Source organism: Coffea arabica, chromosome 11c, assembly GCF_036785885.1.
Source record: "Coffea arabica cultivar ET-39 chromosome 11c, Coffea Arabica ET-39 HiFi, whole genome shotgun sequence".
In the NCBI taxonomy this organism is placed as follows: Eukaryota; Viridiplantae; Streptophyta; class Magnoliopsida; order Gentianales; family Rubiaceae; genus Coffea; species Coffea arabica.
In genome coordinates this window covers 19,580,186-19,587,850 of record NC_092330.1, presented here as the reverse complement: position 1 = coordinate 19,587,850, position 7,665 = coordinate 19,580,186, and the positions used below count along the sequence as shown (strand labels likewise).

The 7,665-nt window shown below is 35.4% G+C and overlaps 1 long non-coding RNA gene across 1 annotated transcript; it reads left to right on the top strand.

The window, feature by feature from the left end:
- Positions 1-328: 328 nt before the first annotated feature.
- Positions 329-2,790, top strand: LOC140016739 (uncharacterized). Its single transcript, XR_011822943.1, has 3 exons — positions 329-451; positions 1,806-1,866; positions 2,590-2,790. It is a non-coding gene; the product is annotated as an uncharacterized lncRNA (long non-coding RNA).
- The last annotated feature ends 4,875 nt before the right edge of the window (positions 2,791-7,665 follow it).

Sequence of the window (7,665 nt, the reverse complement as noted above, 5' to 3'; positions counted from 1 at the left end):
GCGCGAACCGGCGGGCCCCGCGCACTACCGATTGAACGCACCACTTTCTTACCACATGAGCTCATTGATATTTGAGCAAAATATCTTCTTAATTTCCAGCTAAGTCTGACCAAAATTAGAGGCTAAAATAACAAGGATAGGAAAGAGAAAAATGAAAGGTGGTGGTGGCGACAAGTGTCGCCACCCTAGAGTTTCTTGGCCAAGTGATTAACTAACCTTATTAAACCAATTTTCTGGACTTTCCCCTTCATTTCTCCTGCTGCTGGTCGACCAAAAGAGAGAGAGAAAGGGAGAGCAAAAGAAAAAATTCTTTCTTCTTGAATCTTAGCCAAACCAAGTGAGAAAATCCAATTTTAAACCGATTAAAGTGGAGGTTGTGAGTTGGGAAGCTTGAGGAACTAAGAAATTTCTAAGGGGGTGAAGAATCACTCTTCCAAGACTTGCTTTTGAGGTATAAACATCTGATCATGATCCTTGTTGCTTTAATCTTGCTTTAAGATGTTTTTTTTAGCTTAAGTTTTGGCTTGATTTCATGATTATCCAAGTGGTTGTGATGAATTTTGGGATGAATAAGCAAGCTAGGGTTTCAGAGTTTCTGCCTAAACTTGTTGTGTGGTTGTAAATGTTGTAAATAAGGTTATATAAGGTTGTTTGGTAGTGATTAGAACAAGAAATTTGAGAAAATTCCATTAAATACCAAAAATTCCAGAATCTGGAAAATTTTCCCCAACTTTCTGTCCGGTTTTGTAACCCTATGTTAGAGGCCGAATTGGCCTTAGGTCAAAACATGAAAGTTGTATAGAATGGTATTTTATAGGTTCCTGTAAAATTTCAGCTCAATCGGAGCAACGTACCATGTGAAAAGACGAAAATACCCTTGCTGTTTTAGGTTACCTTCCAGAATGCCGCGTGGACAGTTCAGTCTATTTGATGGTATTTATTCGCTGTAATCCGTTCAGTTTTAGTCTTGGCCCAAAACATGAAAGTTTTAGTACCCTGTCTTAGCTTTCTAACGCCTCAAAGAACACCTTAATCGGACCTTGGTAACCTGAGATATGACCATTCCAGTTCAGTGTGGTTAAATAGCCGACTAGTTGGGTTTTGGTTCTGTAAATTGAGGATTTGACTAGGTTGCATTGGAAACTGGACTAAGTGATCTTCATGAACATTGTAGCCCTGAGTCTTAGCTTCGAAACGGCATAAGTTTCGCCTCAATCCAATAAGCGTAGCCTCAGATTTGTTATTTCCGCAACCATACGTCAAATCTGTCTTTTGCTAGGTTACATTTCCACCCTTATTATCACTTTGATTTTTGTTCTTATGTTGTGTTGAGCCTATGGAATGGCTAATGAACTGAAATTATATTGTGGATGATGTTGGGTTGGATTGTGTAAGGATTGAAGCCAAAATGGCTGGAAAATTTGGTAAACACAAAGGGCATGCTGCCCGAATTTACACTCGAGGACTAGGAAACTATACTTGTAACGTGAGTAAGGGTTAAGTGATTATCACTCAAACTAGCGAGGACCTTGATGCTTTGTTATCAAGGGTTATATGTTAGGACTTGGCCGAACTGGTACCCTTGAGAAATGAAATCATGATTGCTCGGAGTATATTTTCCTTGTACTTTCGACTCGCATGGCATTTTCAAGTAAAAATGTTACAAAGTTTTACTGTTTAAAAAGCGAGCAAGTGTTTCACGACTACTCTCCAAGTGAATTTCAATTTCTTGATCTTTATTGACGAAACGTCTAAGTTTCGAATTCTAGACATGTTTCAAAGTTCTCAAACTGAGTTTATCGCAGATTTGGACTCCGAACCCAGAGTATAACCTGAAAGTGACCAGTAAAGGCACTATATCTTGTGGTGAGTGCTTTCAAATACTGAATTGCACTAGATACTTGAACTTGATACGTGACCAATATGAGTACATGTTATATACGTGAATTGACAGGGCAAGAGTGTACTTTATCGCACTTGCTCTTACGTGATATACTTGTTTATTGATTGCAATTGACTTGATATACTTGATGTGCGCACTTCCTGGAATTCCAGAAACCCTGTGGCGAGTTACTCTAGTCGAGCCGGCAAGGGCTTGGTCGATTGGGTAACGAACCCTGGGTCTCTTGTTTTGTCGAGTGGAGTGATACCTCCTCGGCTAATCGGTATACTCGAGTATTACCACCCATGTTTATTGAGGATTTTGGGCCCAGTAGGGGGTGTGAATGGTGGACGGAGAGTCGTGTAAGTGGTGCTCTACTGGATTGGTTCCTTTACTTGAAAGTTGACGGAGTGTCAACTACTACGTGATCAAGCTCCTGATGATGAATGGAAGTTGGCTCCTGAGGGCCATCCGTATCCTTATGCTTTGGATTGATTATTGCTTATTGGATTATTGTTGATTTTAAAAAACTTTTACACTCGCTCATTTTGAGATTTCTACTTGACGTGTTATTGCTCATATTTATGAACTGTTCATGCTCCTTACTTTGCTATATCGAAAACTTGTACTTATAAATAATGGTCAATTTGCTATTTGGAACCTCATTGGGCTTTTAGCTCATACCACGTTATTTGTTTTCCTTACAGGGGTACGAGCGAGGCGTGAGATATGTAAAGACTAGCGTAGTCTAGTTGTTTGACTTTTGACTTTTGACTTGTACTCGCGCTATTCCTCGAATGGAACATTTTGTATTTGGATTGTATACGTTTTGAACTAGTTTAAGTATATCGAGACTTTGTACCCTGATCTCTATCAATGTAAATTATAAGCTTGAATTGTGGATGTTATTTATGGTCCATGGATGTGTGCACGTGATTTGAGTGAGTGAGTCCTGGCGAGAGTTGGGCAGGCGGTCCGCCAAACCCTTTGGTACGCCTCAGGGGGAGGTGGGGTCGTCACATATTACCCTTTAAATTCTTTTATATGCTTCTATGTACTCATATGTGTTTGTATGTTTTATGTGTTGTTTTTCATTTATTTATTTATTAAGTTTTCTTTCATTTTATGCTTGTTTAATTTAAGTCTTGTGATTATTGGAGGTATTTTAAATGCCCAAATTGTAATAGATATGTAATATCCTCTTGTGCAAGAAATGTAATTACATAGACAATGTAAGAGCTAGGTTTTGTTTTTACAAGAAATGTAATTAGTTAAATAAATATAATAGATAGGTTAGATAGGTTTTATTATCATATTTCCCCCTTTTAGATTGTAGTTAGCATTCCCAAATGTAATAGTTAGGTTTTGTGTACTTGTTTGTTTGTGTGTTTATATGTATTTACTTGCTTTTCTCTAGGGTTTTGTATTTAAATATCATACCTATGTGTTATGTGCTCTTCGTGTCTATATGCTCTGTGTTCATTTATTCTAATATGCTCTATATGCTTTTATATATTTATAACGGGTGTATGACGTCATCACATTAGTCCAATGCTAGTTGTGACTTTTCTTCCTGATTTTTCACTAGTTTAATGCTAGTGAGAACTTGTAGAAATAGGTTAGTTCAATGCTAGACCTTTAGATCATCCACATGCTAGATTCATACTTTGTGTGACATTTATTGCATTTCATGCATTTTTTACATTTTAGATTCTTTCCATTTGCGTGATATGACCTGTTATTCCCTTATCTCTCTATGTTCAAATGATATCATTTAAACTTGCATTTCATTTAGATAGGCTAGTCCATTTGCTTATCTAAATTAGAAGAGACACCCTTTGAATATCGAAAATAGGTGAGTATGGTTCCTTAACCTTAGCATGCTCTTACTCCCCTCTCTACAAGAAGAAAAAATTGTGTCACGATTTTTAGTTTTTCGTACCCGTCCCTTTTGAGTCATGTATATTTATATATATTATAATTTTTTTTTTCAAGTTTCATCTTTTGTATTTTCGTGATCTCTTCAAATAATCATTTTTGGATTTTACAATTAATGTGATTGGTACCAATTAAGTTTTGAAAAGACATTTCATCCCTCCCAATATTTTCTTGATCTAAGTGTGCATCTATGAAGCATTTGAATGTGATAAGTTTCGAGGTTAGATTAGGAAATTTTTGATTAAATTTCGCAACTAGTCTTGGTTAGTTTGAAAGGGTGTCTTAGATTTGAATCGATTAAATCTTGGCATATCCAACACTACAAAGCCCATAGGAATAATGAAATTTTGACTCTTGATCAATATATTTTTCAATACTCCCATTGGATATCTAATGGACCTATTGGCAAGTTGCAAAGTGATATTAGTACATTTTAACTCATTCAATTCCAATTGCCTAATTACAATTAAAGGAATAAAAAACACGCTCGCAACAAGGTCACATAATGCTTTCGAAAATTCAACACTATCAATGGTGTAAGTGATAGAAAAGCTACCTGGATCTTTTAACTTAAGTGGTAACTTGTTCTGAATAATAGCACTGCATTCTTTAGTCAATGCTATAGTTTTTCAGTCCTCCAATTTCCTTTCGCACGTCCTAATCTCCTTGAGAAACTTTGCATGGGAGGAAATCTGTTAAATAACATCAACAAATGAAATGTTAATGTGTAATTGTCTGAAAAGTTGGACAAAATTTTCAAATTTTTTATCATTCTTGGCTTTCTTAATATTTGAGAAAAAGGCACTGGTGGTGGTATAGGAATGGTCTCGAATGGTGAAGATTCATCAACATTCTCTTCTATCTTGCCTCTTTTGTCTTCACATCAACTTTCTCTTCCATCTTGCCTCTTTTGTCTTCACTTTCTTCTACACTCTCACCTCTGGCATCAACTTTCTCATTTTCAATAATAGGAGAGTCACTCAATTGCCGACTATTTCTAAGAGTTATTGTCTTGACATACTTCTTTGGATTTGTTTCAGTTTTGCTAGGTAGCTTTTCCTCAGATTCCTAGGATTTAATGCACTAGCTATTTGACCTATTTGGATCTCAACATTGCTATATGATGCGAACTCGAATCTCCAAACTCCCGTTCTTGAATAAATGAATTGCACAGGCAGCAGAAGGATCTATCTTGATCAAATTATAGAACAAAAGTTGATGAAAAAATCTCAACTCCTCTAACCCCCGAAATTATGAATCTTGAATTTAATCGTGACCTACAACTTAACGAATTAGCGAACCAAGACTTATTAGTAGAACGACGTGATCTTGAATCGATAAGTCAAAATTTGAACAAAGGAGACACGACTCACTTTATATCAAGGAACGTTTCCAAGAGACAAGAAAGAGAAACTCTTAAATTTTTGACAGGTTGTCGAGCTTGTGCAATAATAAATATCTGCTCAAACAAAATATAATTTCTGTAGATAGTGATAAGTAGGGTCGAATCCACAGGGACTGGGGATATTGTCTCTTTTGAAATTCAAATTGACAATGGGGGGTTTTTTTTTGTAGCAATGGTAATAATTAAAATGTTCGAATAAAAATAAATAGCCAACTAAAGATTAAATAACAAATTATTAAAACCAAAGTAATAATAACTAAGCTCTAGTCAAGAAATAATTTCGACAATGGTTCACCTAATTAATCCTCGATGCAAAGGTAATTCCAGTTATTAACTAATAAATAGGTTATAAATGTCAAACAAGCGATGGCAGTCAACTCCTTCTTACTATGTCGATGACTAAAGTATGCCCGTTAATCACTACTCTAATCGAGAAAAAATCCTAGGTACGTTGCATAAGATTTAATTCCCCAATTACGTTACATATTAGAGGAGCCCCATTTTAACAAAACAACACACTATCAGGGTTATTTTAGATTAGTCTGCGTATTTCCCTGACACAAATCCAATCATGTCAGTTGTCACTATTTTAGAACAATTAAACAATTATAATTATGGATTTAACGCTCCAATTGACATTAGGTTGCTAAATTAATTCAACATCCGGACCCAGGATATTCAATTAACGAAACAACCATAAACACTACCAACAGAGAGTATGCGAATACTAGTAAATAAGAGAAATAAATAAAATTAATTCGATCTCACAATTTTTAGATGAACCAGAGCCTCCGTTGCTCCTTGACTAGAAAAAAAAATTTAGTTCATCTCCGTTGAGGAAAACCCACACACAATTGCATAATTAATTGTTGCATACATCGTCTCTCAATTGAGATGATCAATCCGATGGAACAATTGAAAGAACAACCAAATCAGACGAAAAAGTCAAAAGCTAAAAGTCATGAAAAGTGGTCTACTATTCTCCTATCTAATTCCTCTCTATCCCTTTTGTCTACCCCTGTACGGCTACCAAGAAAGCACAGGAAAAAAGTCCTAGTCCTTGTTGACTTCCTCTTCCTTTTGAAACTACCAAAAACAAAGAAAAAGGAAGTGTCCAAGTTTTTCTCCCAGTCTGTCGCATATTTTCCACTAGATAAGGAAACAGAATCGAATTAGTCTCCATCTTGTTGACTGCTACTCAAACTCTTCTGCTGACTACCGTCAAATTGGCACATTTTTATGGTATTTTGTTCCACTCCCTGTAATAAATACAAATTTTCAAAAGTGAGTAGAATCCGCCAATTAATGCATATTTAATATAATAATGCGAGGGAATTAATTACAAAATATATAACAAAAATGCGTCATATCAATTCCCCCTACACCTAAACCATACTTGTTCTCAAGTATGAGAACAACAAACAAACATCAATTCCTAACAATGGCTATTGCTTCATCTACCTTATTGCCAAGATATCAAGAAAAACACATATCAAGCATCAATGGTTAAGATCCAAGAAACATCACCTCGGTTAGCTTCTAAACCACGGACTCCTCCAATTTATGGCTAACTATTCTAAGAAAAAGGAATGGTCGATCAACATTTATAAGCAAATTGTCCAACTATTAACCAAAATCTCAACATTAAATCCATAAATCGGCAAGCTGACCTTAGTCACATATTTACACAGCCTTCATACCTTTTTATCACACTCTCATTTTTCTCTTTTTTTTTCTTTTTCTATTTTTGATAGTAATAATAATGGACTTAGTCTCTAGCCATTAGAATCTTTTGATACGAACTCCAACATTTGTCAGATAAAGGAACCCGGTTACTCAGCTCCTATCGCTACACGACCATGTACTCATAAAAATTACTACTTTTTGACGCGAAAATCGACACTTTTGGTAAAAATCCCCAGTTACTCAGCAGTAATAACTAGCGGAGTACAGCTAACTTTTATTTACAGCCAGGCCGCAAAATAACTCAAAATATCACATAAAATAGCAGCCGCTGGCCTCATTTTTTCAAACATGAAAAACTAAAGTTAATAATTGGACCAATTCACATGAAAATGCCAAACAGTTATTCCCTATGCCTAGAAAAGTTGACCAAAAATTATAAGAGTCACAAAATCATCAATATTCACCAAATAGATTTTTTGGACTCAACCAAATTAATTTGATACATTTTTATTACTAAAACTTGACAATAGTAGAATTGGAGTCAAACAACCATCATCAATTCTTGGTAGTCACAGAAGTGTTGATCACTAATAAAAGTAAAAAGAAAATAAAAGAAAAATAGAACAAATAACAAGAAATAAAGGAAAAATATCTAAAAACTAACAATTAAAAATATTAATTGTACCACAGCTCCCTCTCCCACACCTAAGTCTGACATTGTCCCCAATGTAGGTAATAGAGCAAATAAAATAAA